The 7,260-nt window shown below is 46.0% G+C and overlaps 1 protein-coding gene across 1 annotated transcript in view; it reads right to left on the reverse strand.

Annotated features, from left to right (window-relative positions):
* HERC3 (HECT and RLD domain containing E3 ubiquitin protein ligase 3) overlaps positions 1-6,984 on the reverse strand; it is a 92,543-nt gene extending 85,559 nt beyond the window's left edge. The window contains exon 1 of the mRNA XM_084786980.1: positions 6,547-6,984. The gene's annotated coding sequence lies outside the window, so the exon portion shown is untranslated. The remainder of the gene's footprint in view (positions 1-6,546) is intronic.
* Between the last annotated feature and the right edge of the window lie 276 nt (positions 6,985-7,260).

Here is a 7,260-nt window from a genome sequence, read left to right on the forward strand (position 1 = left end):
CTAGTGACTGAGCTGAAGTCTCAACATGAACCATGGTTTCCTAAACCGTCTTACTGTCATGTCCACAGCAGCCGAACAGCGGATTCCTACTCCTCTGAACATCCCTGACACCCAGTAACATTCAGGCAGGACTCGAATCTCACTGAAAATTCCTTTCAAATATGCTTAGTGGTAGATACACAAATGGTGCTTTGTATGCTGGTGCTAAGGCTATGTACAAGGATTCAATGCATTGTAGGTATGCCCCAAATCCAAACTACAAGTAAATTTAGAAACAAAACTCAAATGCCAGTAACAAGATTCATTCTAATGACACGCTGCTATTATTATTATTATTATTATTATTATTATTATTATTATTATTATTATTATTATATTTTTGCTACTAGCAAGAGTTGCATAAAAGGCAAGCAAATGTTCAACAAGACGCCCAATCTCTTCTGTGTCCTCCTGGTCTTTTACCTTAGTGGGACTGGGGTCCTCTGCCCCTTTGGGTCACCACACAATGCACTGCTGTGCCTGCCCATTGCCTTCTTACCATGATGCCTCCTTCCCTGTCTCCCATCAGGCTTTGGGAAGCTAAACGAATGAGAGAGGCCCTCTACGGGAGCTGGGGGCTGCCTTCAAAAGACACTCAGCAAGCTTGGCAAGAATTGGAAATTCTGGTTAACAGCAGAACAGCCAGGGCTCTAACTCACAGCTAATGAGTGTGAACTGCCGTTAGCAACTTTGGAAAACAAGCTGGCATATTCTAGTGAAGACACGGGGATGTAAAGTATTTCACAGCACCGTTATTTCATTCCTGAGCCTACAGCCAGGCTGTCTAACTCATTAAGAATCTATGGTGCTCCTGTAACTGCAGAGACAGACACAGAGACAGTAAAATCCGGAAACCTGGAACTTGCGGCAGTGCAGGAACGCTGTGTGCTGGCACTGTCCACTGCTGTGGCTGTGCATTCCCAATGTGGCAAATACACCTGAACAAAGAACCTAAATCTCAATATTGTTTGAGTTGAGTTGTAATGTAAGTGAACATACTGGCTACTAGCAACCTTACCATACAGTGCAGTGAGAAATTCATTAATCTAGGCGTCATGATATATATCATATACAAACATATAATTATAAATATAACATGTATCTGTATATATTTTAATGTATATTATATATTTATATAAAATATAAATAAACATGTAATTCATATCATATGTATAATAATTTCTTAATTATTAGAGACAGAAAAAAGCCATGTGAACTGTGGTGGTACATACCTATAAGGCATGCCCTAAGAGGATGCTCAGGGCAAAAACAAGAATGTTTTGTGTGATGGCTAAAAAATAACCTCAGCATCTATGTCAGTAGGAGGATAAGGGGTTCGAGGCCAGCCTGGACATCATGAAACCTATCTCAAAGGAAAGATAAACTATACCACATGCACAAAATACAATACTGTACAGCAGTTAAAAATAAGCTAACAGTAGAACTGAGTCTTAGAAATAGTTTTAAGCTACAAAAGAAATCAGACTATGTTACAAAGTGTAAATACTATGTAACAAATATATTTTAGTAGTAAAGGTATGAATCAGAAAACCTCCAATGAGCACAAAATGGAAAGTAGCATTTTGATTTTGGTGGCATCAGGGGTAGAAGGGACAATGCAGAAGAAACACATGGGTAAAGTCCAATAACAGGATGATGCTCTGCTTCTGCCCTTATATTCCTTAACACACACATCACCTACATGACTGTATTATACAAACAGTTCACAGTTTAGAAAAAGCACTGGTCAGGCAGTGTGCACCGCTTAGAGCCTCCTTGATGGACACCCTATGCCCACACAGACCGGCAGCCTCTGTGGGGGAACCAAGTTTCATTCATCTTCAGTGCTTCCTGTTCTCAGAAGAATGCAAGAACACAGAGTGCCTGCGGAGCTGAGTCCTGATCTGAGAAAACCACACTTTCCAGTTTTAACCTGTGTACAGCTATGTTTTCAGGCTGAGTAGGGCTGGTTGAGTCTTTACTCCTAACAAAAATGTCGATGTATTTCTCCACGTACGATGGACCCCCCCACACCCTTGTACTTCGGCAGACCTCAAAGTGAAAGGGCTTTTACAATGAAGCTATCATTAAAGAGAGATTGATCAGGATCTCCTGCTTGGGTGAGGAGGCATTATTCCCCCCATTTACTGTAATTATACATGTGCACAGAAACACATGCACGTATGCTGCCTTACTTTTACAAAAAGGAGCGGGTGTCACCAGACTGTTCAGTCACATTGGGTTTTCATCTGGAAACTACCAGGAGCCCCTGAAAGTAGGCCCAGGAGCAGGGAACTGGGTACAGCACAGTAAAGATTCCAGCCTCAAACATATGCCGGTGAACAGGAAGTGATCTGTCCATGTCTCTCATCTACTTCCTTACTTGTTTATTTATTGAGACTGTGTCTCACGTAGCCCAGGCTGGCCGCAAATCCGTTATATGTCTAAGGATGACCTTGAACCTTCTGATTCTTCCCTGAGCAGGAATTACAGGAGTGTGGTAACAAGCCTGGCCCTTTCGTTCCCTTTCACTCTTTGAAACAGGGTCGCCCTGCAGTCCAAGCTAGAATGACTGCAGAGAACAAGTTGGCTTTAGGTAGTGAAGATGGCGCTGTGGATACTGCACAGCGCAGGAATTTTATTACCGAGCCTACAGCCAAGCTGTCTAACTCACTAAGAACCTAACTTACTAAGTCCAGGCTGGCCTCAAGCTCACGTTAATCCTCCTGCCTCAGCCTCCCATGTAGTAAGATTAAAGACATGAGCCACCACAGCTGGCAAACGGTGGTTGTTTTTTTTGTTTTTTTTTTTTTTTCCATTTTCTGCATTACTGGGGCCTGAACTCAGAGCTATACCATGAGCTACACTGCCACCTAGACCTTCCCCACTGTTGTGGTGTTGAGTCTTTGTATGTGGTGCAAGTCGGCCTCAAACACATGACCATCATCCTGCCCTCGCTTCCCCTGGTGTAAGTGTGAATCCTTGTCTAGCAAGGCCCTAGCATCACACACAGACACACACACACACACAGACACACACATACACACACACACATACACACACACCCCATGGGGGTGGAGGTGGCACAGAGACAGCGAGGCAGCAAGCACACCAACATTCTACAACTGAGAGAACAAAATTCTGGCTCTCCATGGAAGCCCCAAGCCTGAGATGCTTTTGTCCATTTCTCCACAGTTAGAGACCAGACTAGTGTCCAGAACATAAAAGGGGCTTGTGCTGGATAGTTTTGTGTCAGCCTGACACGAGCTAAAGTTATTGGGGGTGGAGGGGTGGGGGAATCTCAAGCCGTAGGTAACCTGTAGGGCATTTCCTTAAGTAGTGATTCATGAGGGATGGCCCAGTCCACTGGAGGTGGTGCCACTCCAGGCAACTGGTCCTGGGTGCTATGAGAAAGCAGGCTGAGCAAGCCAGGAAGCAGCATTGCCCGTGGCCTCTGCATCAGCTCCTGCCTCCAGCTTCCTGCTCTGCTTGAGTTCCTGTCCTGACTGTCTTTGGTGATGACATAAGCCGAATAATCCCTCTCCTCCATCACAACAATAGTGACCTTAACTAGGACAGGGCTCAAAACTAAAACCTGAACAAAGAAAAACAAATAAAAAACAAAAACAAACAAACAAACAGTGCTTACTGTGACTGCAAACCAACCTGGAGTCTAGATCTAAAAACTTTATTGAATTTACCCTCTGTCAAGTCAAGGATCTAGAACAGCCAGAAGTCTTATTATACACAGCTGGTGGGAGTGTAAGTTGGCAAAAACCACTTTAGAAACCTCAAGATTAGCAAGATTAAATCACTTGCTCAAGAACATGTAAATAAGTAGCTGAAATAGAAGCTTCCAAGTCAAAAGGCAGAATTCAAATTCCCTCTACTAGACTACAAGCTATCCTCTTAAACATGACACCAAACCGTCTCTCAAACAACCGGAGGCCACATCACAAAAGCCGCACGCTCTCTCATATTGTAAATATGAGTTAAGGACAGAGCGGCATATGATCAAAATACATTATAAATCTATGAAAATGTGATAATGAAACCATTATTGTATATGACTAATATATGCTAATAAAACATTTGAAAAGAAAATGTAAAAAGACAAAGCTGTATGTAATAAGTGAGCTAGCTCATAGTCGCTAAATCACTGGTGATTACACAACCAGAAGAACCCAAGGCAGCCAGAGGGAGAGGGGGAGTGAGCAAATCTCCATAGAGTTAACCAGGCCTTCCTCCACAACCTTGACTCATGATAAAAACCAGCTCACTTACACAGAAACACTCACCTTTAGCACCAGCAAGGGTCATTTCTGAATGTTTCAAATGGTTAAGAGGGCAGGGTAGCACTGTCGAAGGGGCCAACTTACTGAAACGGCTTACCAATCCATCAGAACTGGCAGGCAAGATCTTCTGGACCAAGATAACTGTGGCTAAGTGGCTGCAGAGAAAGGTGGCACAGCCTGTACCGCCCCCCACCACCACCACTTAGAGGGTGGAGGCAGAAAGTTGTCGCTACAGAGAGAGTTCAAGGCTCAGCTACGTGAAAAGCCAGCTTAGAAGGAAGGGGGAGGGGAAAAGAACAAGGAGAAGAGTGGAAGGAGAAGTTGCCAAAGCAGAGCCCAGAAACTAGGTCCCCTACTTTGTGGCTTCACCTTGTTCTCTTCACTACCTCAAAGCAAAATGAACCGTGAAACCGTGTTGTTGACAGCCCTTCTCCAAGCAGCTGTATCGGGCTGGACTGTCACCGAATTTTGTTTAATCCTCTTATCAGCTCTGTGCATTAGATATTATTTCCATTTACAAGATAGAAAAAAAAATCCTAAGGTTCAGAGGACTTAATGTTAACTCACCCCTAATCATACACTAGGCACTGGACCTGAAGCCAGAACTGTCCCACCTCAACACGGGGAGATGCACGTTAAAGAAACAACATCAGAACAGGACTCTGCAAAGTGCTTAAAAACAGGAGGGGTGGCACAGACCTGCAGTCCCAGCGCTTTCAAGGCTGAGGCAGGAGGATTACTGGGAGTTCAGTGCTAACCTAGGCTACGGTAAATTACAAGCCAGTCTACACTATGTAACATGACTCCACCTCCAAGAGAAAAGAGAAAAGAGAAAAGAGAAGAGAATGGTATGAGGAAACTTCTGAAAAATAAGAATATCTTTAACCATTCCAAGATGGAATGCTCTCCAGTGTGTTATCAAGACAGAGGTTTGGTTAAGATAACCTCAAACCAACCTTGATGAAGCAGGTTTAATGTGACTAGAGCCATAAAAAGTACCTTATAAAATTCTTGCCATTTAACAGGGGCAGTAAAAGTTTCATTACTTTCACATCTTATTTAGACTGGACAGAAATTATTGAGAAAGAATTCCATCTTGCGGCTCATTTCTTCAGGTATCTTTCACAGCTAGCTACTTTACTGGCCCAGCTACAGCGCTTCCTACTTTCGTTTCTCCCTGTTACCATATCCTCTAAGTGCAATACCAGAAGCCACAATCACACAAATAAAGCCAAACGGGGAGCTTTGACGTGTGTTAAGGTCCCTCACCTACGATGGTCTCAGCGGCGACACAGCCCGTGGTTACTGTATGAGTTTCAGATATCATTTCTACTGTCTTAAGGAGAGAATCCCTTCCGATTAGATTGATCACTTGTTATTTCAGAAACTGGTGAAAAGCTATCTTTTGTCTCCAACAGGGGTGCTATTTTCATTATATGCAAAGACGTTCTTAAGTGGTTATACAAATCTTAAGAGATTCAAATTTGTATGACAGCATGAAACGCAATGCCCAATGACTTCTTCAACACCGTTTGGAACATTTTTGGACTCCTGTTTCTTTTATTAACACAATGAACGTCAACTACTTACTAAGCAAGTCCAACTGGCTAGCAGTGAGCCATGCTTCTACACTCATGACAAAGGTCTGCATCTAATTGATTCCTGCAGTTCAACTTCTCAGAGAGGGTCAAAACTCGAGTATATAAGGCACCGATTTTACTTTTCTGATTTATAACTCTTTCCTTCACCAAGGAAAGGAAATACCAAAAAGAGCCGCACTACAATTTGCCTCTGAAAGTACCATATTGCTCTGGCTCCATTTTAAAAAGCTAATCCTCCTTTTACTTCGCTTTCCTCCCCCCCCCCCCAGTCAAGCTAAAAAAAATCAGTCCACTTTATCAAATTATCAAATGAAAAGGTTTAGAAATAGCTTTCTATTTGTGGAAAGAGCCAGAAGGCACTTAAAAATGGAAGATATCACTTGAATCGTCCTTCCCCAAAGCACCCCGGATGAGACAAATCCTAGCAAAATCCTTAGACGCCTTAGGTTAAAAAAAAAAAATTAAGGTACTTCCTAATGGGCCAGATGTGAACTCTAAAGTAAAATAGAATCAGAAAACAGCTTAGAACAGTAAAGTTCAAGCACTCGTCCCCTGGGGCCCCTGGGCGGCACACGCTCACTGCTGCAGCCGGAGCCCTTCGGTTCACACACCTGCTCCTCCGTCCAGCCGTCGGGTCGCCCGCAACACGCCTGCACCAGAGACCCGGTTCCCGAGCCCCGCCCGCCAGCTGGGTGGGAGGAGCCCGCGGCCAGCCGCAACGCGAATTCCCCTGCCGCCACTCTGCTCTTCACGCAGGGAGGTCACCCGCGGCCCACGGCCGAGCCCGAGCGCGGAGGCGCCTCCGCGACAGGGAGCTGCGGTCAGCCCAGGCCCCTCCCCCGCGGGAGCGGCCGTCCGGTGCCCCCCGAGCTCGCCGTTCCGCCCGCAGCGCCGACCCGGCGGCCGCAGCCTGTAGACAGCTCAGGCCTCTGTGGCTTTCAGCGTCCCAGTAATAATGAAGTTTCCCCACACTCCCGCGGCCGCAGAATGAGCTAGGAGAACGTCTCCCAACCCGGCCAATGGTGGCGGTGGCGGCGGCAGCGGGGCGGGGCGCGGCACGGCGGGTGCGGAGAGGGCGGGGCGACGTCGGGGAGGGCGGGGTTGGGGAGGTGACTGGGAGCGGGGCGGGACCGGCGGCTGGGAGGTAACGGGGAGGAGGGCGGGATCTAGGGCGGAGGAGGTGACCGGAGAGGTAGCCCGCAAATGGTGTTTCCCACGATCTCCAGGGGTCTGGGAGGTGACTGCAGGTTGCAAGACCCACTGCGGGGTGGTGGTAGGGAGATGGCAGGACTCTGGACCCAAGACGGGAGAGTGGAGGTGTAACC

The sequence above is a fragment of the Acomys minous genome (genome assembly GCF_964271855.1).
Source record: "Acomys minous genome assembly, chromosome: 6".
Taxonomy (NCBI): Eukaryota; Metazoa; Chordata; class Mammalia; order Rodentia; family Muridae; genus Acomys; species Acomys minous.